The following is a 27,853-nucleotide window of genomic DNA, read 5'->3' as shown; positions in this document are numbered from 1 at the left end:
ATAATTCACATAGAAGTTCAACTCAGGATATTCAACATCCAACTAATAGGACTTTCAGAAAGAGGAAATCAGAAGGGAAGAAATCATCAATGAAATAATTCCAGAAAAATTCTAGAACCAAGAAACACAACTTTCTAGATTGAAAGAGCTCACCAAATGATCAGCACGTTGAATGGGGAAAAAACAGTCAAGGATACTCAGAAACAGAATTCAGGCCAGTGAAAAATTTGGTGAAAATTTAAGTGATAACACATGGGAATACATCTATCTGCTCTGCTGCCGTCAGAGATGGGTTTGGACACGATACCATCATAAGTAAGGATCTGTGGCTTGTAATAGATAAGTAGGTAAAATACAGAAAAGGGCATGTGGGCGTTGCATATACTCCCGATATTATTATAGCATCAATACTGGGGCTATATGATTGGTCATTTAGGCCAATCGGATTTGAAGGAAGGGTTTCCATATGCTGTGGAAAATAATAGTTTCATTATGGGTATGTTTATACAGCATGCTTACAATGAATATATACTATGCAGTATGCAGTTAGCAGCCATGCACACTCTGTGATTTGAGTCCTAGCAATACAGCAGAAATGTTCAAGATACTAGAAGCTGGGAGGAAAGAGACCCTAATAGTGTTCTGTCCACAGTTGTCAACTACCTAGAATAAGTCAATTCACTGTGTGCAGAAGAACTCAGCTAAACCACTGATAAGCCACTGTGTGTACAAAAGTGCCTTACACGTTTTGGATATACATAGGTTAGTAAACTTTCAGCATATAAACTAAGGTTTAAAAAAGAAATACATAGATAAAATGACAAGAGATTCTCCTCATTGTTTGGGAAGGAGACAAGAAACAAACAGTTGCAGAGTTGTTTCTCCCTAAACTGCATACTTTTCACTTTAGGCTGTAATGATTACATGATGTATGTATTGCATTATTGTGTCTTTGTCGAACAACAAAAACCTGAACTTAGCCCTTTTTTGCTGCAGAAAGTGTCCTTTTAGTGACTTTAAAAAATTGAGTTGCATTTTATAATGAACTTAACAATATAAAAATGGGATTTGATTCCCAAGCTATTTTTGTACTTTATCCTCAAATAACTGAGTAGGAAAAAAATAAACTGACTAAAAAGGTACTAGAATAGTCTTCCACTATCTTAGCTAGAAACAGACTACAAAAGTTTTTCTAAAGGTACAGTGCACAATTGTTCAAAATAAAGCACAGAGAGCCCTTAGCATTCAAAACATTTTCTTCATATCTCTAAAGTTCCTTAAATATTTAACCATATATCAGGAAAAGGACAACTGAGAGTAGAAGTTCAATTGCAGGCTTTTTGCATCAGTGATGTGTATGTAAAAGATTCAGAGATGACCCAGATAGATCTCTGTGAGAGCTGTGTATATATGATAGTGCTACTATGTTTCTCAAATTTAGTGATACTCTATTTTTGGAATTTTAGTGTATGTGTACAAAAATGGGTTTAGTAACTCAATGTGCTTCTGATTTGTCTTATATTCATCATTTCTTAAAATTCTTGTATGTCCTCTTTACAGTAAAAAGTAAAAGTAAGTGATGCCAAAAAAAAAAAACAAACCAAAAAGCAAGATGTATCTGTATCATAGTGAAATTCACAATGCCACAGATAAAGAGAAGACTCTAAAACCTTCCACAGAGAGAAAACACCAAGCCATAGTCAAAGTATAGGGAGTTGAAATGACATTGTATTCTCAAGAGAAAATGCTTTGTATCTGGAATTCTGTGCCTAGTTAAACTAACAGGTGTGAGAGCAGAGTGGAGAGACCTTTAGTTAACCAATGACTCAGGAAGATTACCTTCCACACATACTTTCTCAGGAGGTTATTTGTGTTTGTAATACACTAACAAAAGGAAAAAGAAGGTGTGGTTACCCCAAAAACAAGGCACCCAACAGAGGAGAGACATGAAGAGGACCTTCTTTCAGTCATGCACTGGCACCAGAGAAGAAAGAACAATCAGAGAAAAGTCTTTGGCTCTTCAGTGAACAGTATTTACGCAATCATAGTAATGTAAACATTCTTTTTTGGTTTTCAAGTTTTAGAATCAACATATGTGGGAAGGGGTCAGGGTCGTCCCTACAGTCCCTTTGTCCATTGCTCATTCTTCTTTCCTACTCCCTTCAAGCTATACTTTGGTCTCTACTGGGCCACATAGACGGTGATCAGATGAAGATGTGAATCCATCTCAGGGACTGCTGAGGTTGAGAGGCAGCCTGTGACTTGCTAAATGAATTATGTGTCTGGGTAAGCCAGCACTGGGAACGATGTGAATCAAAGGGGTGAGGGGACTGTGAGTGCAGGTTTGAACTGGTTATAGTTGGATTCAGAAAAATCAAATCCCTGAATGTGGTGAAGTAAATTCATTAATCCACTATAAATAACATATTCTTTTAACTTTCCTATACACTGGAAAACAGCTATCTAAAGAAATCTTTAAAGATTATTCAATCAAATTAAGGAGCTTTATGTGGCAGATAATACTGATTGCTTACCCAGTAGCCATCCCTTCTTTCTTTGCTGATAGAATTCCAATTTTGTTCAGGTATTAAGTGGCAAAATGCTTCTAAAGGAAGCTGACCTTTTACTAGCTGCAGAAGATGAATTTTGATTGGTCCAGGCTAGAAATGGTGATTCAAATTCTCTTGCCAGTGATTCATTTAAGAATGAGCATGTGATTTTGGATAATGAGAGATGAGGGAAAGTCTGTTGTAGCGCTTCCGGGAAATTTTCCCTGACGTTTAAAAATAGGCATGAGTAGGGGATGGACTTTTCTTCCCTTTCAGGCTTTTGGATGTTGTAATGTCAGAACATTAAGCTTGGAGTCGTTGAAACAATATTGCAGTCATGAGAAGAACTAAGAGAGGAGGGCAAAGCCACTATGCTGAGAGATGGAAGAGGGGAACAATTTAATGGAAGCCTTGGGCTGGCAGTTAACCCTTTGGCTAAACTACCTCAGAATATTTTGTGAGAACATGCCTTTATTTATTTATTTTTCAATTGTTTCAGACAATTCAGTTGGATTTCCTGTTACTTGCAGGCAAATGCATCCTAACAGATCCAAAAGAATTCTAGAAGAAGAAAAAAAGAATTCTAAGGAATTCTGGCCAAGATAGTAAATATGTATTTTTTAAAGTGATTTCTGAAACCCATTGATTTAGGACTTCCTAGGTGGCGCAGTGGGTAAGCATCTGCCTGCCAATGCAGGGGACATGGGTTCGATCCCTGCCCCAGGAAGATACCACATGCTGCGGAGTAACTAAGCCCGTGTGCCACAACTATTGAGCCTGAGCTCTAGAGCCTGTGAGCCACAACTATTGAGCCCATGTGCCGCAACTACTGAAGCCCACGCACCTAGAGCCTGTGCTCTGCAACAAGAGAGGCCACCGCAATGAGAAGCCCGCACACCACAATGAGTAGCCCCCACTCGCCGCAACTAGAGAAAGCCCATGTGCAGCAACAAAGACCCAACACAGTCAATAAAATAAATAAATAAATAAATAAATAAATTTATGAAACCAATTGATTTAACCTTTTTTAAAAAAAGTTTATTTTGAAATAATTCTGAACTTACAGAAAAGTTTTAAGAATAGTACAGAGAATTCCCATATATACCACATCTTTTTTATCCATTCATCTGTTGATGGACATTTAGGTTGCTTCCATGTCTTGGCTATTGTAAATAGTGCTGCAGTGAATGTTGGGGTACATGTATCTTTTTCAATTATGGTTTCCTCCAGATATTTGCCCAGGAGTGAGATTGCTTGATCATTTGGTAGCTCTATTTTTTACTTTTTTAAGGACCCCCTCATACTGTTCTCAATAGTAGCTGTACCAATTTACATTCCTACCAACAGTGTAGGAGGGTTCCCTTTTCTCCACACCCTCTCCAGCATTTATTGTTTGTAGATTTTTTAACGATGGCCATTCTGCTGATTATATTCTTTATGTTACCTATAAAGGATCCAATCTAGGTTCATAGCTTGTACTTAGCTGTCATGTCTCTCCAGACTGTTTCAATCTGAGACAGTTCCTGAGTCTTTGAATTTCATGCCCTTGACATTTTTGAAGATTATAAGACATAGTATTTTTGTAGACTGTCCCTCAGTTTGGATTTGTCCAATGAACACTCATATCCTGTTGAGTGATACATAGTGCCACTTTGTATACTGTTGGTGGTGTTAAATTTGATCACTTGATTAAGATGATGTCTTCTAATTTTCTCCATTGTGAAGTTATTTTTCTTCTTTGTAATTAATAAGTATTTTATATGGAAATACTTTGAAACTATACAAATATTAATTCATCATATTTTTATCTACTAGTGTTAGCACCCATTGATAATTCTTTCTTCAATTATTACTATGATAGTTGCCAAATGGTATTTTTCTATTCCTCTCTTACTATAAGAAAAAGCTGTCTCTTCTCCCCATGTTTTATTCATTTGTTTATATCATGGATTCTATTTAATTCAGTGAGTTATAATATATAACTATCATTACTTTGATGCTCAAATTATCCCAGACTTGGCCAGTGGGAGCCCCTTCAAGCTGGATCCTGAGTCCTCTTGGCATCTCTCCATCATTTATTTTTAGTAATTCCATACTTCTTGGCACAATAAGATGTTCCAAGCTCAACTTGTATTTTCCTGTTCCTCTTTGGAATCAGCTATTTACTTGAGGAACACTAGTTCCTTTTAGTGATGACTGTTATTTAGAAACCAACATCTGGGTCCTGAGTATACTCATTTCTACTGGGATAGTTCTGCTTCCAGGCCCACTCGGTGGTCAGAGCTAATATTGTAAGCTATTAATTCACATTGATAATTCCAAGCCCAGTTCAATACTGCAGGATTCATCTAACTTTCTCCCTTTTTGTTTTTGTTTCTTTCTTCTGTCAGTGAGAAATCTGGCTACCATTATCTGAAATATATGTATATATACTTAATATTTTATTTATGTAATTAATTATTTATTTTGGCTGTGCTGGGTCTTAGTTGTGGCATGCGGGATCTTTTAGTTGCGGCATGCACACTCTTTGTTGGGGCATGCAAACTCTTAGTTGTGGCATGCATGCAAGATCTAGTTCCCCGACCAGGAATCAAACCCAGGCCCCCTGCATTGGGAGTGCGGTGGCTTACCCACTGCACCATCAGGGAAGTCCCTGAAATATATTTTATTATGTGTTGAATCCCCTGTATGAGCCAATATCCTGACCCCATGATGCTGCCCCTGCCACTCTCCCCAGTGCTCTCCTCACAACGGGTTGCCTATACCTGCTGCCATAGAGTTATCCCTGTTGCCCTGTTCTGATACCATCCTTACATGGGCCACCATTACGTTCTCACTTGTGAAATCAATTGATTCTGAAAATAAATAGCATAGGACCCTTTTCTTTGCTAATAAACAGATACCATGTGAAATCAAGGAATTACTCAAGTTCATTTAAATTTTTAATATTTGACTGGTGATATTCGAAAACTATCCAGGCTAAAAACACTATTTGCTTTAAAAATATATTTAAAATATCTTGAACATGCATTAATAGGAGTGAATCACAAAAATATGCCATGCAAAAACAAAAAACAAATCCACGTATGAAAGAAGTCTTTAGATACTGGGTTTTACATACGCACTTTGGCACCACGTATACTAAAACTGGAACTATACAGGAAAAATTAGCATGACCTCTGTGCAAAGATGACGCAAATTTATGAAGCATTCCGTATTTTTAAAAAATATTTACTTAGTTATTTGGTTGCACTGGATCTTAGTTGTGGCACACGAGATCTTCATTTCAGCCTGCAGGCTTAGTTGTGGTCTGTGGGATAGAGTTCCCCACCCAGGTATTGAACACGTGCCCCCTGCATTGGGAGTGCAGCATCTTAACCACTGGACCACCAGGGAAGTCCTGCATTCCATATATTTTTTGTTATACATATCTTATCATGATTTAAAAAAAAAATAGTAAGCTAGAAAGAGTATATACTGTATCATTCCATTGACCTGAAATTCTAGAATAGGAAAAACTGTATCTATAGTAATAACTAGATTAGTGGTTGCCTAGGACAGGGGGATTCACTGCAGAGGGGCATGGGCAGGAACTCTGATGGAAATGGAAATTCCATTTTTCGATGAGGGAAATGGTCTATAACTTGATAATAGTATAAATTTGTCAAAATACTTGAAACTGCATACTGAAAATGAAATGCATTTCATTATATGTAAATTATATTTCAACAAAATTGACTTTTAAGAAAAATATTGAAATTATAGAATTCTAAACAGCTGAAAATGATCAAAGTGTCTTCTGCTTTTTCAGATGATAAAAATTGAGCTCTAAAGAGGCTAAAGTCATTATGCCAACTAGTTGGTTGCAAAATTAGGATAGACTCAAGTTTCCAAACTTCAACTAGTTCAGTGTTCTTCCATACCTGTGTCTTCTTTCTTGACCTGCCAGGGTGCCTGACCAGAAAAGTAGTCTGCAAAAGATCAAATTTGTGTTTTTCCTTTCTTTCAAAGCACAGGCTAGGCTAGAGAATGACGGAAGAAAGCCTCACTTAGAAGGGTAGGCAAGGACTTCCTAGGTGGCGCAGTGGTAAAGAATCTGCCTGCCAATGCAGGGGACACAGGTTTGAGCCCTGCGCTGGGAAGATTCCACATGCCGCGGAGCAACTAAGCCCGTGCGCCACAACTATTGAGCCTGTGCTCTAGAGCCCGTGAGCCACAACTACTGAGCCCATGTGCCGCAACTATTGAAGCCCATGCACCTAGGGCCCGTGCTCCACAACAAGAGAAGCCACTACAATGAGGAGGCTGCGCACCACAATGAAGAGTAGCCCCCGCTCTCAGCAACTAGAGAAAGCCTGTGTGCAGCAACAAAGACCCAATGCAGCCAATAAATAAATAAATAAATAAATTTATATTAAAAAAAAAAAAAAAAAAAAGAAGGGTAGGCAAGCAGTAAGGAGCTCTGAATGTCCTGGTGTAATACAGCCAGCAGTGCGCAGCCCTTAGCAGGCAGCCCTTGCTCCAGGCTGTTGCCCCTCAGCCAGTTACCAGGCAATGGTTACCGGGAGACCACTAACACCCCTACAACCGTCCCACTCAGACATTGGTCAGAGCCACAGTGGGCCCCTCCCCAAAGCGAGCAACTGTCAGTGAGCCGCCGTTAGTGGGGGCCATTTTTCTTGCCAACAGTTGGCAGAGTGGTGGTTGTCAGGCAGAGCGTGAGGTAAGAGGCGAAGCCAGACCCTCTCCCCCAGGCCCTTCACCTCACCTGGCCTCTGGCCAGCAGGTGAGCTGGGGGATCCCAGGGAACAGGCTGGGGGCTGTGTCCTTCAGGGCTCCAGAAGCCCTTGCCAAGGCCACCCACTGGCCAGGCCCAAGCCTTGAGGCAATGGTGAAACTCTCCCCATCCCTGCCTGTGCAACCTAATGGCAGCGGCAGTCTGCATGGGACGCAGTCTGCGGGACCAGGCCCCCACCGTTTGGTGGGCCTGTGGAGCCTATGGAGCCTGCCACCTGCCTCTTCAGCCAGGTCTGGGCTCTCATGGGAGGAGCCAGACCTGGAGCTGGATGAATACTCCAGGGCAGGGTAATCAGCCCCCGGCAGGGATCCCCTTCTCTTAGCCAGGCCTGGACCTCGGAGGGTGACAGTTGTGCCTTGGGACCTTGCCCTTTCTTGTCAGAACACAGAATAACATTTATTTGGTGGAGATTTACAGGAACATTGTTACCTTACCATGACCTGACCTCAAGAACAAAGGATCTGACACCAAGAAGTTTGCAACAACTAACCACACCCCTCCGTTACCTTTCCTATTAAGAGAACTTTGCTGAAAGCTTTTGGGAAGTTGGGGGTTTTAAGGCACGAGCCACCCATCCCCTTGCATGGCTCTGCAATAAACCTTTCTCTGTTCCAAACTCCAACGTTTTGGTATTGTTTGGACTCACTGTGCGTCAGGCACACAGACTTGTGTTTTGGTAACACTGGGAGAAAGGCATACCAAGACTTTCTGTGTCTTGATATAAACAAAATAAACAAAAAACGGCCTCATTTTTCGGGAAGTGGTGCTTACTGGAGAGAAAGGGAGAAATGTTGGCTCTGGAACCTTGATACACTGAGTCATGCTGACCCGGCCCTTCTGTATATGTAATCTGCTCTGGCTGATTGTTGAGTGGCCCCTTGGGAGGCCAAATGTGGAGCATCCTTGGCGAACTTAGCTTGTCTTCCTTCAAAGAGTTCAACCTCCTCTTAGCAGGAATATAGACGGGCAAGGGCATCATCCACAAGCAGTGAACAAGCACTGCCTTTTGGATCAAGGGGGACCAGTTTCCAAAAGTGACAGTGTGAGATAATGAGAAACTATGGCATTAGCCAATTGATCAGATTCCAATGAATAATTGAACAGAACCTGCTATAGACTGAATAAGTTATCCCTTGGGGCATCTGGGCAGTGTTCTACAAGTGGAACATAATGGCCTTCCCACTAAAAGGGCTTTTGGGTAATTTAGCAATTGTTTGGAAGAAGTAAAAGCACTGCAAATATACGTGGATTTGAATTTGTGAAGCAGGTTATGCTAATTTTATTGGAAATGTTAATTCATCAAGGCAGCAATGTTTATTGAGCATACACTTGCTATGTGTCAGCACTGTGCTAAGAACTAGGGATATTGGGTACACTCCTAGAGTTTAGGGGGTATGGATAAGAGGCTTCAAAACACAGGGTGCTATGCAGTGGGGAGCATGGGTTCCAATGGGATTCAGAGAATAGACCCCTAATCTACCCTTCAGATGAGGGGAAAGGAGATCAGGAGATGCCTCTCCAAAGAAAGTAACATTTTAGCCATAGAGTTTAAGTAGAGGCTATCCATGTGAAAGGGGTGACATTGTTTTAGGAAGGTGGAGTCAACATAAACAAAGCCCTGGAGATAAGAGGATGTGAATCTTTCAGGGAAAAAGGCAAGTGTAATAGTTTGATGTGCCTGGAATAGAGTAGCAGGAAAAGATGTGGGATGAAGCTCTGGAGACACAGGCTTTGATCCTAAGGGCAATGATGAACCTCTGAAGGGTGTTAAACAGGGCAGTGGCATGATTACAATGTCTAGAATATTTTCTCCAGTTACAGTGTAAACAGTGGACCAAATAGAGACATAATTTACATGGTGACCATTAAGAGACTTGTTGGAATAAGTGAGAATGATAGAGGGAAACAGATGTGAATAAGGAGATACAACTTTTCAGCCCTTGATTTGGTTTTAGGGATGAGGGGAAAGAGAGAAAAGTATAGGATGATGCACATTGTTTCTGATAGATGATACATCTGAGTAATTATAATATCTTTGTGCATATATGTGGAGAGAAAAACGCTCAAGGAAACTTTTTTTTTTTAACTTTGAATTTTGTTATTTTTTACAATAAACTGCATATATTTAGAGTGCACAGTTTGGTATCCCAGTCTCCCAATTCATTCCCCCCCAACCCTCCCCACTTCCCCCACTTGGTGTCCATATGTTTGTTCTCTACATCTGTGTCTCTATTTCCGCCTTGCAAACCGGTTGATTTGTACCATTTTTCTATAGTCCACATATATGTGTTAATATACAATATTTGTTTTTCTCCTTCTGACTCACTTCACTCTGTATGACAGTCTCTAGGTCCATCCATGTCTCTACAAATGTTCCAGTTTCATTGCTTTTTACAGCTGAGTAATATTCCATTGTATGTATGTACCACATCTTCTTTATCCATTCATCTGTTGATGGACATTTAGGTTGCTTCCATGTCCTGGCTATTGTAAATAGTGCTGCAATGAACATTGGAGTGCATGTGTCTTTTTGAATTATGGTGGTCTCTGGGTATATGCCCAGCAGTGGGATTGCTGGGTCATATGGTAGTTCTATTTTTAGTTTTGCAAGGAACCTCCATAGTGTTCTCCATAGTGGCTGTATCAATTTACATTCCCACTAGCAATGCAAGAGCCTTCCTTTTTCTCCACACCCTCTCCAGCATTTACTGTTTGTAGATTTTCTGATGATGCCCATTCTAACCGGTGTGAGGTGATACCTCATAGTAGTTTTGATTTGCGTTTCTCTAATAATTAGTGATGTTGAGCAGCTTTTCATTTGCCTCTTGGCCATCCATATGTCTTCTTTGGAGAAATGCCTGTTTAGGTCTTCTGCCCATTTTTTGATTGGGTTGTTTCTTTTTTTTGATATTGAGCTGGATGAACTGTTTATATATTTTGGAGATTAATCCTTTGTCTGTTGATTCATTTGCAAATATTTTTTCCCATTCTGAGGGTTGTCTTTTCGTCTTGCTTATAGTTTCCTTTGCTGTGCAGAAGCTTTGAAGTTTCATTAGGTCCCACTTATTTTTGTTTTTATTTCCATTATTCTATGAGGTGGATCAAAAAAGATCTTGCTGTTATTTACGTCGAAGAGTGTTCTTCCTATGTGTTCCTCCAGGAGTTTTATAGTCTCTGGCCTTGCATTTAGGTCTTTTATCCATTTTGAGTTTATTTTTGTGTATGGTGTTAGGAAGTATTCTAATTTCATTCTTTTACATGTAGCGGTCCAGTTTTCCCAGCACCACTTATTGAAGAGGCTGCCTTTTCTCCATTGTATGTCCCTGCCTCCTTTGTCATAGATTAGTTGACCATAGTTTATCTCTGGGTTTTCTATCCTATTCCATTGATCTATATTTCCGTTTTTGTGCCAGTACCATACTGTCTTGATCACTGTAGCCTTGTAGTATAGCCTGAAGTCAGGAAGCCTGATCCCCCCAACTCCATCTTTCCTTCTCAAGATTGCTTTGGCTATTTGGGGTCTTTTGCATTTGCATACAAATCGTAAAATTTCTTGTTCTAGTTCTGTGAAAAATGCCATTGGTAATTTGATTGGGATTGCATTGAATCTGTAAATTGCTTTCGGTAATATAGTCTTTCACAATGTTGGTTCTTCCAATCCAAGAACATGGTATGTCCCTCCATCTGTTTGTGTCTTCTTTGATTTCTTTCATTAGTGTCTTATAGTTTTCTGAGTACAGGTCTTTTACCTCCTTGGTTAGGTTTATTCCTAGGTATTTGATTCTTTTTGTTGCAATGGTGAATGGGATTCTTTCCTTAATTTCTCTTTCTGATCTTTCATTGTTGGTGTATAGAAATGTAAGAGATTTCTGTGTGTTAATTTTGTATCCTGCAACTTTACTAAATTCATTGATTAGCTCGAGTAGTTTTCTGGTGGCATCTTTAAGATTGTCTGTGTATAGTATCATGTCATCTGCAAACAGTGACAGTTTTACTTCTTCTTTTCCAATTTGGATTCCTTTTATTTCTTTTCCTTCTCTGATGGCTGTGGCAAGGACTTCCAAAACTATGTTGAGTAGTAGTGGTGAGAGTGGACATCCTTGTCTTGTTCCTGATCTTAGAGGGAATGCTTTCAGTTTTTCACCATTGAGAATGATGTTTGCTGTGGGTTTGTCATATATGGCTTTTATTATGTTGAGGTAGATTCCCTCTATGCCCACCTTCTGGAGAGTTTTTATCATAAATGGGTGTTGAATTTTGTCAAAAGCTTTTTCTGCATCTATTGAGATGATCATGTGATTTTTATCCTTCAGTTTGTTAATATGATGTATCACATTGATTGATTTGCATATATTGAAGAATCCTTGCATTCCAGAGATAAACCCCACTTGATCATGGTGTATGTTCCTTTTAATGTGTTGTTGGATTCTGTTGGCTAGTATTTTGTTGAGGATTTTTGCATCTAAATTCATCAGTGATATTGGTCTGTAGTTTTCTTTTTTTGTAGTATCTTTGTCTGGTTTTGGTATCAGGGTGATGGTGGCTTCATAAAATGAGTTTGGGAGTGTTCCTTCCTCTGAAATTTTTGGGAAGAGTTTGAGAAGGATGGGTGTTAGCTCTTTTCTAAATGTTTGATAAAATTCACCTGTGAATCCATCTGGTCCTGGACTTTTGTTTGTTGGGAGATTTTTAATCACAGTTTCAATTTCATTACTTGTGATTGGTCTGTTCATATTTTCTATGTCTTCCTGATTCGGTCTTGGAAGGTTATACCTTTCTAAGAATCTGTCCATTTCATCCAGGTTGTCCATTTTATTGGCATATAGTTGCTTGTAGTAATCTGTTATGGTGCTTTTTATTTCTGCGGTGTCCATTGTAACTTCTCCTGTTTTATTTCTAATTTTATTGATTTGAGTCCTCTCCCTCTTTTTCTTGATGAGTCTTGCTAGAGCTTTATCGATTTTATTTATCTTCTCAGAGAACCAGCTTTTAGTTTTATTGATTTTTGCTATTGTTTTCTTTGTCCCTATTTCATTTATTTCTGCTCTGATCTTTATGATTTCTCTCCGTCTACTCTCTTTGGGTTTTGTTTGCTCTTCTTTCTCTAGTTTCTTTAGGTGTAAGGTTAGATTGTTTATTTGGGATGTTTCTTGTTTCTTGAGGTAGGATTGTATCGCTATAAACTTCCCTCTTAGAACAGCCTTTGCTGCATTCCATAGGTTTTGGATCCTTGTGTTTTCATTGTCTTTTGTCTCTAGGTATTTTTTGATTTCCTCTTTGATTTCTTCAGTGATCTCTTGGTTATTTAGTAGCATATTGTTTAGCCTCCATGTGTTTGTGTTTTTTACAGTTTTTTTCCTGTAATTGATTTCTAATCTCATAGCATTGTGGTCAGAAAAGATGCTTGATACAATTTCAATTTTCTTGAATTTACCAAGGCTTGATTTATGACCCAAAATGTGATCTATCCTGGAGAATGTCCCATGTGCACTTGAGAAGAATGTGTAATCTGCTGTTTTTGGATATAATGGCCTATAGATATCTATTAAATCCAGCTGATTTATTGTGTCATTTAAAGCTTGGGTTTCCTTATTAATTTTCTGTGTGGATGATCTGTCCATTGGTGTAAGTGGGGTGTTAAATTCCCCCATTATGATTGTGTTACTGTCGATTTCCTTTTTCATAGTTAGTATTTGCCTTATGTATTGAGGTGCTCCTATATGGGGTGCATATATATTTATAATTGTTATCTCTTCTTCTTGGATTGATCCCTCAATCTTTATGTAGTGTCCTTTCTTGTCTTGTAACATTTTTTATTTTAAAGTCTATTTTATCTGATATGAGTATTGCTACTCCAGCTTTCTTTTGATTTCCATTTGCATGGAATATCTTTTTCCATCCCCTCACTTTCTGTCTGTATGTGTCCCTAAGTCTGAAGTGGGTCTCTTGGAGACAGCATGTATATGGGTCTTGTTTTTGTATCCATTCAGCCAGTCTGTGTCTTTTGGTTGGTGCATTTAGTCTATTTACATTCAAGGTGATTATCCATATGTATGTTCCTATTACCATTTTCTTAATTATTTTGTTTTTGTTTCTGGAGGTCCTTTTCCTCTCTTATGTTTCCCACTTAGAGAAGTTCCTTTAGCATTTGTTGTAGGGCTGGTTTGGTGGTGCTGAATTCTCTTAGCTGTTGCTTGTCTGTAAAGCTTTTGATTTCTCCATCGAATCTGAATGAGATCCTTGCTGGGTAGAGTATTCTTGATTGTAGGTTCTTCTCGGTCATCACTTTAAATATATCATGCCACTCCCTTTTGGCTTGCAGAGTTTCTGCTGAGAAATCAGCTGTTAACCTGATGGGAGTTCCCGTGTATGTTATTTGTCATTTTTCCCTTGTTGCTTTTAATAACTTTTCTCTGTCTTTAATTTTTGTCAATTTGACTACTATATGTCTTGGCGTGTTTCTCCTTGGGTTTATCCTGCCTGGGACTCTCTGTGCTTCCTGGACTTGGGGAGCTATTTCCTTTCCCATGTTAGGGAAGTTTTCATCTATAATCTCTTCCAGTATTTTCTCAGGTCCTTTCTCTCTCTTCTCCTTCTGGGACCCCTATAATGCGAATGTTGGTGGGTTTAACATTGTCCCAGAGGTCTCTTAGGCTGTCTTCAGTTCTTTTCATTCTTTTTTCTTTATTCTTTTCCGCATCAGTGATTCTCACCATTCTGTCTTCCAGGTCACTTACTCGTCCTTCTGCCTCAGTTAATCTGCTATTGGTTCCTTCTAGTGTATTTTTCATTTCAGTTATTGTGCTGCATATCTCTGTTTGTTTGCTCTTTAATTCTTCTAGGTCTTGGGTAAACTTTTCTTGCAACTTTTCAATCTTTGCACCCAATCTTTTTTCAAAGTCCTGGATCATCTTCACCATCATTATTCTGAATTCTTTTTCTGTAAGGGTGCCTATCTCCTCTTCATTTAGTTGTTTTTCTGGTGTTTCATCTTGTCCCTTCATCTGGTACAAAATGTTTTGCCTTTTCATATTGTCTGTCTTTCTGTGGCTGTGAATTTTCAGCTCCACAAGATGAAATACTGCTGATACCGCTTGATTCTGCTGTCTGCCCTCTTGTGGAGGAAGCTGTCTAGGAGGCTCGTGGGTGCTTCCTGATGGGAGAGACTGATGGTGGGTTGGGCTGGGTGGGTGGAGCTCAGTAAAACTTTAATCTGATTTGGTGGGTGGAGCTCAGTGACACTTTAATCTTCTTGTCTGCCAATGGGTGGGGCTGTGTTCCCACCCTGGTGGTCGTTTGGCCTGAAGCGACCCAGCACTGGAGCTTACAGGCTCTTTGGTGACACTAATGGTGGACTCTGGAAGGGCTCACGCCAATGAGCACTTCTCAGAACCCCTGCTGCCAGTGCCCCTGTCTCCTCAGTGAGCCACAGCTGCCCCCCACCTCTGCAGGCAACCCTCTAACACCAGCAGGTAGGTCCGATTCAGTCTCCTATGGGGTCACTGCTCCTTCCCCCTGGGTCCTGGTGAGCACACTTTTTTGTGTGCCCTCCAAGAGTGGAGTCTCTCTTTCCCCCAGTCCTGTGGAGGTCTTGCAATCAAATCCTGCTGGCTTTCAAAGTGTGATTCTCTGGGGATTCCTCCTCCCATTGCTGGACCACCAGGTTAGGAAGCCTGACACGGGGCTCAGAACCCTCAGGACTTCTGCAGTATAATTATTCTCCAGCTTGTGAGTCACCCACCCAGCATTTATGGGATTTGATTTTAATGCGATTGCGTCCTACCATTTCATTGCAGCGTCTCCTTTGTCTCTGGATGTGGGGTGGGTTTTTTTGGTGAGTTCCAGTGTCTTTCTGTCGATGGTTGTTCAGCAGTTAGTTGTAATTCCGGTGCTCTTGCAAGAGGGAGTGAGCGCACGTCCTCCTACTCCGCCATCTTCCTCAAGGCAACTCTTGCTATTCAAACTCAGGAATGTGAGATTCAAGTAAATTTTAGGATAATTTCTTTGCTATCTAAACAGTTGAAACTCAGGAACAAACAGATTTGAATAACAAGATTTCTTTGGATTGGCTACCTAAAGCTAGGAACTGAAACTCAGGATTTAGGGACTTCCCTGGTGGCGCAGTGGTTAAGAATCCACCTGCCAATGCAGGGGACATGGGTTCGATCCCTGGGCTGTGAAGATCCCATATGCCTCAGAGCAACTAAACCTGTGTGCTACAACTACTGAGCTCATGTGCCGCAACTACTGAAGCCCACATGCCTAGAGCCCATGCTCCACAAGAGAAGCTACAGCACTGAGAAGCCCACACCACAACAAAGAGTAGCCCCCGCTCTCTGCAACTAGGGAAAGCCCTCACCCAGCAACAAAAACCAAATGCAGCCAAAAATAAACAAACAAATAAATAAATAGAAAAAAACCTAAGGAAATATATTTGCTACAGCAGCCAATTTGACAAAAATCTATTATCTTTACAAAAACCAATACAATTTTTAAAATAGCACCATTCTAAGATTTCAATGAAGAAAACAAAACAAAATTGATTTTAGGAACAGAGGACTTTTAGCAGAGTTTTTTTGTTTTTTGTTTTTGTTTTTTTAGAACTTTATTATTTTTTGGCTGCATTGGGTCTTCATTGCTGTGCGGGGGCTTTCTCCAGTTGTGGCAAGTGGGGGCTACTCTTCTTTGCAATGCTTGGGCTTCTCATTGTGGTGGCTTCTCTTGTTGCAGAGCATGGGCTCTAGGCAAGCAGGCTTCAGTAGTTGCAGCGTGTCAGCTTAGTAGTTGTAGCTTGGGGGCTCCAGAGCACAGGCTCAGTAGTTGTGGCACACAGGCTTAGTTGCTCTGCGGCATGTGGGATCTTCCTGGCCCAGGGATCAAACTCGTGTCCCCTGCATTGGCAGGTGGATTCTTAACTACTTTGCCACAAGGGAAGTCCTTTAGCAGAGTTTTAAAATAAGAATTTTTTCCATATTCACTTCTGGTATAACAAGGACTTTTATCATTATTTTACTTATATGGCTGCCACATTTTTTCTCAAGTTGACTTAAAATGTGTGAAAATATCCAAAAAATGGCAGTGATGATCCTCTAGTATTCCGGCATGGTCTTTCAGAGTCAGAGGTGACAATATATATCAAACGTTAAGGACTTTTTGAGATTTGTGAGGGGATTTCAAAACGTTGAAAATATGAGTGAAAACTGTGATAATATTTATATGGGGTTGAATAATAGGAAAAGACTTTAATTTTAATGTTTTCTCTCTTGATAAGAATTCCTTGAGTAGTAGATCACTAGAGTTCCCTTCCATAAAGCAAAAACATACATATTTTTCCACAGACCATCAAACACATTTGGACATCTATCTAGGTTGTAAAGCTAGATTTCAGATCAGCTTATACTTACATATAATGTGTCTGTCTCCTACTTCTCAACATCTCCTAAACACTCACTTCTCACAAGACCCACCCTTCTCAGCTGATGCCTCATCTCATTCCATTTTTTCTTGGAAAAAAAAAAAGGAGACTATCTCATCTACTTCCACCATATCTATTATTTGCCTGTATCACCAGCCACATTTTCCTTGTCTCCTGTATCAGAACTGACCAATCTCTCTTCCTCTACCCTGGATCCCTATGGCTCTCACTTTCTTAGAACTGCACTCCCGTCTCCTACATCAGCTCTATCAGGACATACCACCCCAAAATATACCACTTTGGCATATTGATTATTTTGAGCCAAGGGCACTTAAGAAACAACAGATGCAGGAAGGGCTCTCAGACCTCCATTTTTCTACCGAAAAACATGCCATAAAATTTCCCATGAGGAAGTTGTCCTCCCTGTACCAGGAAGAGAAGAAAACCCTTATCACCATAAACTGGGAATCAATGCTGAAAAAGATCTCTACAAACTTACAAAAATAACTCATCTGTTTTGTCCTGACCCAATATATCTTATAGCCCCTTTCCTTTAATTTTACTGTGCCAGCCGTTTGCAAACCCCTTTATCTTGTCATTTCTTCACAAGTTTATTATGTCTTTGTCTAAAGAGTATAAAAGCTTTTTAATCTGGTCACTTCTTCAGGTCTTCAGTCTCTTGTGTAGGCCCCATGTACATGTAAAAATGTCATAAAACTTGTATGCCTTTCTCCTGCTTATCTGTCCTAATGTTAGTTTACTTCTGAAGCCCACCTGGAGACCCTAAGAGGGTAGAGAATTTTTCCTCCCCTCCACTCCCATCAGCTTCAAAACATGCTTAATCTCATACTTTTTTTTTTTTAATTTTATTTATTTTTTTGGGGGGGGTACACCAAGTTCAATCATCTGTTTTTATACACATATCCTTGTATTCCCTTCCTCCCTTGACTCCCCCCCACCCTCCCCGTCCCAGTCCTCTAAGGCATCTTCCATCCTCGAGTTGGACTCCCTTTGTTATACAAAAACTTCCCACTGGCTATCTACTTTACAGTTGGTAGTATATATATGTCTGCGCTACTCTCTTGCTTCGTCTCAGCTTCCCCTTCACCCCCCGCCCCCACCCAAACCTCGAGTTCTCCAGTCCATTCTCTGCACCTGCGTCCTTGTTCTTGTCACTCAGTTCATCAGTACCATTTTTATAATCTCATACTTTAAATCATCCCTCTTGACCTAACATTTACCCTTCAGCCACTATCCCATTTCTCCATTCTCCCTCACAGAAAAACTTGAAAGAATTTTTCCTTAGCAGTGGTCTTCAAAGTTTTTTGCTTGCGACACCCTAGAAGAATTTTGTAAAGCTATGTACCCCCTTGGCACGTTTTTAGTTTAACGTTTAAATTTTGTCACATTGTTTATATAGTTGCAAAGGCTGTAATTTCCAGAATATTGTAAATATTGGTGTTTTAACACTGCCACATCAATCTTTAAAATATATCCAGTAAATCTAAATATGATACTCATCATTCACTAAAAAACCAAAAACAATTTAAAAAGCTTGTCTTTAGCACACAAATTTTACATCATTCCTTTTTTTAAGTTTAACTCCTAGTTCTAATTCACTTCCCTCACAGAATATTATCCTAACGTAATATATCTTATGCTTCAAAGTCTTTTATTGATTACCTATCATACTTCTTTGAAAAAAAGTATATGAAATTAAAATGTTTACATATTTCCTGTGACCAGAAGTCTTTAAAAGTTAAACAGTGTCTTGTGGATTTATTGTAATTATTAAAACATAACAGATCACAATCACATTGAAGTAAAATTTTATTGTAAGTGCTATCTTAATGAAATGAGTAGATTTTTTTTGATTGGCTTATATATGTATTTCTCTCTCTCTCTTTTTTTGGCCTCATGACTTGAAGGATCTTAGTTCCAAACAAGGGATCAAACCCAAGCCCTTGGACTTCCCTGTTGGTGCAGTGGTTAAGAATCTGCCTGCCAATGCAGGGGCCATGGGTTCAATTCCTGATCCGGGAAGATCCGACATGCTGCAGAGCAACTAAGCCCATGTGCCACAACTACTGAGGCTACGCTCTAGAGCCCTCAAGTCACAACTACTGAGCCCACGTGCCACAACTACTGAAGCCCGCATGCCTAGAGCCTGTGCTCCACAACAAGAGAAGCCCTCACACCACAATGAAGAGTAGTCCATGCTGGCCACAACTAGAGAAAGCAACTCTGCAGCAACAAAGTCCCAATGCAGCAAAATAAATAAATAATTAAAAAAACAACAAACAAACAAACAAAACCCAACCCAGGCACTTGGCAGTGAAAGCTCAGAGTCCTAACTACTGGACCGCCAGGGAATTCCCTGATTGGCTTATATTTTTGAGGCTAGCTAACTGCTTGGAATGATGGGGCTAAGCATCAATTAAATTCCAATTTTTCATTTTTGTGTAATAAGAAACTGGTTCACATTATTAAGTAGACAGAAGTAGAAGAAATTCTGTTGCCACAATAGCAGTCATTTCTTTGGGCTCCTAAATTAATGGCCAAAATGACTATGTACTATTATTGTATTATCATCTATCATCTTCTTCAGTTTTGTTGAAAGAATATGAAAACACCCAACACTGAAAATAATTTATTGGAGTTACTGCTTTTTCAACTCAATGTCAGCGTTGTGAATTGTCCTTCTATTTGTCATCCCTGGACATTCTGTATCCTAGGGCAACATGCCATTGTTATACAAGAAGGAGATGTATGCCTTCCTTTGTAAAAAAGGGAAAAGAGTGATTGTGAAAGCTGAAGTGGGAAAGGGGAAGCTATGCCCACAACACAAGCCTGCCCTTAGGAAGAGCATTCTTAGGAGATGCAATTTTAGAACATAGTTTATATGAAATTGAGGACCTGAAAATTGGTCCCTTGGAAAGTCTTTGTGTGCCCTAGTTTAAAGGCCACTGGTATACACATGCTTTTTCTACTGACTCCTATTCTCTCTTAAAATCCATCCTAATCGCACCTCTCTCCTTGCAATGCCATTGAAAATACTTTTACAAAGGCCATCAACAATATCCACAATGCTAAGTCCAAATAAACATCAAGAGTAAGAAGTAGTTATAAGCTTCAGGACAAAGATAAAACAAAATTCTAATGCAGAAATCTGACCCAAAGTTGCTATTAAAGAATTTACTCTCACAGTGGTCAAACACAATGTGCCCATTTTATAACATTATTAACAAAGACCAGGACATGGGATACATTAGTTTAGGTACAGGTCTCCTGATCCAACTGGCTCCAAGCAGGAGCTCGGTAGTTGTGCAAAGCTGCACTTACACAGCCATGGCTCCCGTCCATCTTCCGAAATAAGCTGTCCCTCTAGAGCTTTGATGAAGCATCTCACCAGGTACTGGCAGCTTCTGGAATGCTAGGAAAAACTGTGCATTTTGAAGAAACATTTGGCTCAGCCATTGCCATCTCACCCTCTTCTTAACAGGTACTATCTTACATTTCAAACTAGTATTTAGAAAGCGAAATTTAAAATATTAAGGTAATATTTGGCAGGACTCATTAAAAAAAATCCACTGGTCCCTAAAGAAACTTCTTTTTTTAGGCCACATATAACCAGCTATTGAACACAAGATGTTTTGCGGGGAGGGGAGAGTGGAGCCAACATTACAGCCTCCTATTGCGGAAAGCAGTACCTCAGGCATCCAGGACCACCTCTCCAGGATTCAGTTTAAAAACCTTGGGTATTGTATCTAGAGCTTTCGAAAAGTCTCACAAAATGCAGAAATGTGACTGGTGCAGCATCCTTTTTGGAGTTGATGGTATCCTTTGGTAAGGTTTAATTCTCCACCGCGTCAACCAAACAGGGAAAGTCAGAGCATCTTTTCCTCCGTGTATAATAGATTCCCCCCCCCACCCCCAGCCTTTTCAGTCTGGGTCTTCCTCCCCCCTGCCCCGCAGACTATGGAACATTAAAAAGTATATAACTTGCTATTAAACTCTTGACACGCTTGAAAGTCATTTATCACCTGCTTCCTCCTTCAATATAAAGCATCAATTTGAAAGACTCGCTTTAGACACTTTAGAGAGGGACGGTGATGAATACCCGCTGATGCAATGCAGTGGGGTTTTTGTTTTGTTTAAGAGCCACAGGAAGAAGTCTGGTTTCGTAGTGGAATTCCTTCTTCAAATCAGGGATGGTGCCTCGGGACATTTTCCGACAGCAGGGGGCCAGAGGAGGCTCGCCGTGACAGCGCTCCACAGCAGCAAAGGCGCTCCTCTCTTTGCGGGAAAGCTCCCAGGAGGGCACGTTGAGGAGCATGCGCAACAGATTTTCCGTTAGGAAGCAGATGAGCACGCGCACACAGATGCACGGATTCGGGTGAGAGTCTTCGGAGCATGCGTCGTCGGGTTCTGATGCCTGTAGCCGCGGTCAGGGAATCCTCGTGGATCCCTCCCACCTTGGCCGGATTCCAAACAGGTAGAAAGGCTGGCATATGCGTTTTTATGACTGAAGTTTTAACGTCTTTTTTTCCTTCTTAAATCATTTTTTTCAAATACAAATATATATGGAATACACATTGTAAAATATCTAATAATTTACAAAAAATAGGCAAAGGACTGGGGAACAAAGACAACAGAAAAATAATTACAAATATGTGTTACACATACAAAAAGATGCAGCATCAGGTATAATAAGAGAAGGCAGGGCTTCCTAGGTGGCGCAGTGGTTAAGAATCCGCCTGCCAATGCAGAGGTCACGGGTTCGATCCTAGCTCCAGGAAGATCCCACATGCCGCGGAGCAACTAAGCTCGTGTGCCAAAAAAAAAAAAAAAAAAAAAAAGAGAAGGCAGATTAGAACTACATTGAGATACTACAATCTCACTTTGGGGAATTGTTCCTATAGATACACTTGCTTCCATGTGAAATGATTTATGAAGTTGTTTACTGTAGTTAGCAAAAGATTGGAAACTACTCAGATACCTATCAGGGTACTGATTTTAAAAACAGTAGTACAGGGCTTCCTAGGTGGCACAGTCGTTAAGAATGTGCCTGCCAGTGCAGGGGATGCGGATTTGAACCCTGGTCCAGGAAGATCCCACATGCCAGGGAGCAACTAAGCCTGTGTGCCACAACTCCTGAGCCTGAACTCTAGAGCCCGCAAGCCACAACTACTGAGCCCATGCACTACAACTACTGAAGCCTGCATGCCCAGAGCCTGTGCTCCACAACAAGAGAAGCCACAGCAATGAGAAGCCCTCGCATGGCAACGAAGAGTAGCCCCCACTCTCCGCAACTGGAGAGAGCCCGTGTGCAACAACGAAGACCCATCGCAGCCAAAAATAAAATAAAAAAAAAAAAAACCAAAAAACAGAACAGTAGTACATATGCACAGTGGAGCATTATGCAGCTGTGAGAAAGAATGAGGAAGTTCCGTATGTATTGATATGGAAAGATCTCCAGGATACTTGCTAAGTAAAAAGCCCAGGTGCATATCTAGGCTTTTTACTTAGCAAGTAAGTAAAATATGACTTTTGTGTAGAAAAGGAGAATAAGATTCTATGATCCTTTCTAGTTTCCACATATATTCTGGAAAGATACATAAGAAATGAATAATCATGATTTCCTATGGGGTGGAGAGGAAGACAGAGATAGGGTAAGGGAATTCTCAGTGTATGCGTTGTAATGTATTGCTTTTTTTAAGAAATAAATTTATATATTATTTATTTATTGGCTGTGTTGGGTCTTCGTTGCTGCACATGGGCTTTCTCTAGTTGCCGGGAGCCGGGGCTACTCTTCGTTGTGATGCATGGGCTCCTCACTGCCATGGCTTCTCTTGCTGCGGAGTACAAGCTCTAGGTGTGTGGGCTACAGTAGCTGCAGCACATGGGCTCAATAGCTGTGGCTCACGGGCTCCAGAGCGCAGGCTCAGTAGTTGTGGCACACAGGCTTAGTTGCTTCGCAGCATGTGAGATCTTCCTGGAGCAGGGATCGAACCCGTGTCCCCTGCACTGGCAGGCGGATTCTTAACCACTGCGCCACCTAGGAAGCCCCTGTATTGCTTTTTGAACCATGTGAATGTTATCCATTAGAAACAAAAATAAAATTATAGTAACCTTTTTTTTTTTTAATTACTGCGTTGGGTCTTTGTTGCTCCGTGCAGGCTTTCTCTAGTTATGGCGAGCAGGGACCACGCTTCCTTGTGCACGGCCATCTCAGTGCGGTGGCTTCTCTTGTTGTGGAGGACAGGTTCCAGGCACTCGGGTTTCAGTAGTTGCAGCACGTGGACTCAGTAGTTGTGGTGCACAGGCCCAGCTGCTCCATGGCATGCAGGATCATCCCCAACCAAGGACTGAACCCGTGTCCCTGTATTGGCAGGTGGATTCTTAACCACTGCACCACCAGGGAAGTCCCTACAGTAACTTTTTTAATACAGAAATATGTAATATAAAAAATGAAAAATCCCCCCCAAAGATAACTAACAGTTATGTGTATGTTCGTCCAACATCTTACTTGCTTTAAAGTATTTTAAAAATTTAATTATGATGTATGTTCTTTATGTACTTCAGAAATATGGAGGAAAGAGTTTTTTAAAACCAAAAACGCTTGGTCTGTTATATTTTTAAATTTATCCACTGTTTATGTTTGTCAGCCGTTTGGATATCCTCTTGTGTGAAGTGCCCATTCAAGTCTCTTGCCCATTTTCTATTGGGTTGTCTTTTTCTTACTTATAGTAGTTCTTTATATGTTCTGAATATATTTCCTTTGTACATGAACACTTTTTGGCTTGTCTTTTCACATTAGTATATTTTGATGATGAACAGAAGGTCTTAATTTTAATATGGTCCAATTATCAATTTTTTAAATAGGTGGTACCTTTTCTTTGGTCCTGTTAAAACAATCTGCTGTTAAACCTATTTATTGAGTTCTTAATTTGTTTTTTTTCCTATAATTTCCACTTATTTCTTTTAGTTTTCAGTGTTCTGTGCCAAAGTTGTCTTTTTCCTTTGAGCATATTAAGAATTGCTATTTTAAAATCTATGTCTGATAACGCCACTCTGGTTCCCCTTTGGGTCTTTTTTTTTCCCCCTGTATGCCTGGCTATTTTTTTTTTTTTTGAAATGTTGTCATTATCTATGAAAAATTATAGAGATAATTTGAAGCCTAAAATAGTGCCCTTTTCCTCAAAAGAGAATTCATGTTTGCTTCTGACAAATGGCTAGGAACACTGTCAATCTCAGAACAACTTAATCCGTTCCAAAATTGAGATAATTCAGAATTGGGCTTTAGTGCTTATGAGGGCCTGTCCAACGTACTCCTAGAGTGTGACCCTTTGCATCCCAACCCAAAGCCTGAGGATTCACCCTAAATCATTTTTTCCAACCCCATGAGTCTGTACAAAGCTCTGTTCAGCTTCTCAGCTGCATCTTCTGAAATTGGAAGGCTGGCAGAGACCCAAATACTGGACTCAGCTACCTAGATTTCCATCTTTGTTTTCTCCTGAATCTTGGCATGTAATTCCTCATGGCCTTATTTGCTCTCATATGCTTTCAAACAGATATTTTAAAATGTTTTATCTGGCTTTTCCAGTTGTCTTCTAGGAAAATTGATCCAAATTGCCTATTCTACAGAACTTTTTTATAACTTACAAAAAAAATTTCAAGACTTCTTTAAAGAGAAAAAAAAGTCTTTAGTTTTATGTTCTTTTTTTAAAAAATATTTTTTATTTTTAGAGTAAGACTGTCTTGGAGCTTTATTGATATGATGAGTTTAAAAATAATTTAAAATATTTTACAGCTGGTTTTCAGACAGACTTTTTGAAAAGCTACCATTGCTCTTTAAATCAGAAGTTCTCAGGACTTAACGGCTGTGTATTGAGGTCATGGGTGGTGGAGTTAAAAGTTGGAAGTGGAGGGTAATTGGACTACCTTAGAGCCTGTTTTGACAGCTGGATGTCTCTTTTGCACTGAAACTTCTCTGTCTTCATCTCTCGCTCTCAGTAGTGTTTCATGCAGGTGACCACTCCATTCTTCATTTTCTCTGAGACTTTATTCTTATTCTTCTGCTCCTTCTCTCTCTCATTCTTGATCTCTATTTTGCTGACTTATTTTCCTTTTCCCAGCCTCTGGTTTCCTAGAGCTTAATCTGGAGGTCTCTCCTCCATCTAAACTCTCTTCCCAGTTGATCTAATGCGGACCTATGACATTAAATATTTTCTATGCAGAAAAACCTCAAATTTACATCTCCAGCTCAGATATCTTACCAGGTCTTCTATCCCATTATCTCATTTTTTTCCATTAAAAAAATTGAGGTATAACTTACAAACAGCAAAGTGCACAAATCTTAAGCATACAGCTCAGTGAATTTTACATGTATATACATACATGTAGCCACAACCCAGCTCTACACATGAGACATTTCTATTACACCAGAAGGTTCCATTGTGGCCTTTCCATTCGATACCCACTTCTCAGAGGTCTCTATTATTACTACAATTTTGCTTGTTCTTGAATTTCATATAAATGGAATCATACAGTATCTGTCTTTTTGTGTCTGGCTCCTTTCACTCAACAAAATGTTTGAAAAGTGTATTTGTGCTGCTCTGTATATCAGTAGTGCATTCTTTTTATTGCTGCATAGTAGTCCATTGTATGAATATTCCGAAATTTGTTTCCTCATTTTCCAGTTAGATGTCGCTTTCTCCCCCAGTTTTGTTTCTTTTTTTACTATCACGAATAGAGCTGCTACATTATGAACAATTTTGTACATTTTTAAAAATATAATGCACTTATTTCTCTTTATCCCACCACACGCTTGGAAGATCTGATTGGCTGGCTTACATAATACAACATTCTAAAAGAGAAACTGACCTTGACTTTCTTTCACGTTCTTAAATTCAGTAGCAGTTTTTAAAAAATCAATACCTAAAATAAAGTTATTGGTTTTTAAAACCAAATCTGTGAAGTTAACTGAAATCATCAGTAATGAACTTTACAGAAAATTATAATTTTCCAATCCTAAGTAAATTTTCAAGAGAATTTGCAAATTTTATTGACTCCCTATCCCAATGATTTCCTTTCTTCGGGGAACCTACAAATCATTGGCAACTTCTAGGACAGGTGAAGAAACACGTGCACACAAACATTTGGTTTCTTTATGCTGGTTGTAACTGCACCAGGGGGACAAACAGCAACAAGTGCAGTGGCCGACACATGCTCAAATCACAGACCCAGTGCCTTCCGTTGACTACTTTAGCCCTTCTTCAGTGATCTCATTCTTCTCCTTTACTTCCTGGCTACTCAGTGTGGTCCTCAGACCAAGAGCATCAGTTTCACTTGCAAGCTGCCTTAGTTACCTACCGTGTAACAATTTATCCCAATCATCATCTTAAAACAACACACATGTGTTACACTGTTTCTGTAATCCACAGGTAAAGATTCTGGGCACAGCCTAACTGGGTCCTCTGCTTCACAGTCTCTCTCAAGGCTGCAATCAGAGTGGCATCCCAAGGTCTATGATGTCGTCTGAAGGCTTGACTACCACCAACCCTGAGAACAGGCAGTTTGGGGTCTGACTGAAGGAGTGCTGAATTATTTACCTGCTTAGGGCACCCACGTGTCTCAGGCAAGTTCTGTTCATCACCACAGCGATGTGACTGGATCACCTAATGCAATTCACATGAACAATTTTCAGCCTGCTTGCTTTTTCTCCTTCCTGACGACAACCTACTTTCCCATAGCAACCATAATGATAAAAAATGAAAAAGCTGAGCATATCACATCCCTACTAAAACTGTCCAATGGCTTCCTAGTATTTAGAATAAAATAGATTTATGTAGAATTTACAAAATCCCGTATGATCTAGCCCCTGCCAGACTTTGACTCCAACTCAGACTACTCATCCCCTTGATTACTACACACTAGATGTACCGGCCTTCTTTTGGACTCTTGAATACACTCAGCTGTTTGTCCTCAGGGCCTTTGCACTTGCTCTTCTCTCTGCTCCCAGATCTTCATTAGTGGCTCCTTTTCCTCATTTAGGTTCTGGTCATGGAAAATAGTCTACATTCTTAATCTCTATTATTTAATTTTCCAAATAGCATTACCCAAGATCTGAAATTCATATCCATTTACTCATGTTGTAGGATGTTAGAAAGGGGCTCTGACTTAGACTTTTAGCAGACTCCAAAAGGCCAAGCATGGTATAGGAAGTAACAAGTACTCCTAAGGCCCCACACACAAGTAAGGGATGGAGAAGTTGGTTCTCCCTACAACAGCAATAACCCACCCATAACCCATACAAGAGTTTGGGGGTTCTGGAGGGAGGATTTCCCAGGAGAGATAATTATCAGTATACCCTACATGTGTGCCACCCCCACGGTGGTGGGGAGGGATGGGCTAAAACCGCTTTGGAGGAGACTTCTTGGAGAGCTTCTGACACACATACCCTGCACATTCTGTGAAACCGGAAGCTGCACTACATTTGGGACTTCCTTAAGAAGAACATAAAGTTACAAATAAAATGAGGTATTAAAGTAAATATTTACTTAAGATGAGAAAATAAACTATATAATTTAAAAATATACCACACAGATATTACAAATGTCACACATCCAGAAAAATGATAATATTTTCTTAAAATGAACTGCCTGACACATCTCTATAATACTTTTTCTTCTGTGTTTTAGCTGCATACTCTTCAGTCACCTCTTCATATGACATTGTGTACATTCTTGCCCAAGAGAGAACTTCTTTCTGACCAATGAGCACTCCAGTGAGTCCTCTGCTCACCATGTTACAAGTCAAATCATTAGACAACTCCCCCACACACTAGCTTCTAGCTCTTTACATTTAAAAACTATTTTTCCTCTGTTGTTAAAATCTTTCCTGTAGCACACTTTCATATTGTTTTCCAGCCCTCGCCCTGCACCTTTGTTTCATGCTTCAGGGCAAGTCAGGCCTGTGAGTGGTAGGGAATTCCTATCAGGAAGCTATTCCTGTACCACGACAGCTAGCAAGAATTTCACTACTCATGGAAGTAACTGGAAATCGTATAAATGTATCCCATTGAACCCA

At 40.0% G+C, this 27,853-nt stretch overlaps 2 protein-coding genes and 1 pseudogene across 2 annotated transcripts in view; all 3 read left to right on the top strand.

Moving 5' to 3' along the window:
* SANBR (SANT and BTB domain regulator of CSR) overlaps nt 1-18,777 on the top strand; it is a 93,244-nt gene extending 74,467 nt beyond the window's left edge. The window contains exons 24-25 of the transcript XR_009054718.1: nt 2,168-2,286; nt 18,691-18,777. The gene's annotated coding sequence lies outside the window, so the exon portion shown is untranslated. The remainder of the gene's footprint in view (nt 1-2,167; nt 2,287-18,690) is intronic.
* Nucleotides 1-27,853, top strand: part of C7H2orf74 (chromosome 7 C2orf74 homolog) — a 53,706-nt gene that overhangs the window by 8,898 nt on the left and 16,955 nt on the right. The window lies entirely within an intron of this gene.
* On the top strand, nt 5,671-5,771 carry LOC130857897 (U6 spliceosomal RNA; annotated as a pseudogene).

Source organism: Hippopotamus amphibius, chromosome 7, assembly GCF_030028045.1.
Source record: "Hippopotamus amphibius kiboko isolate mHipAmp2 chromosome 7, mHipAmp2.hap2, whole genome shotgun sequence".
Classification (NCBI taxonomy): Eukaryota; Metazoa; Chordata; class Mammalia; order Artiodactyla; family Hippopotamidae; genus Hippopotamus; species Hippopotamus amphibius.
This window is presented reverse-complemented; position numbering and strand designations above follow the sequence as displayed.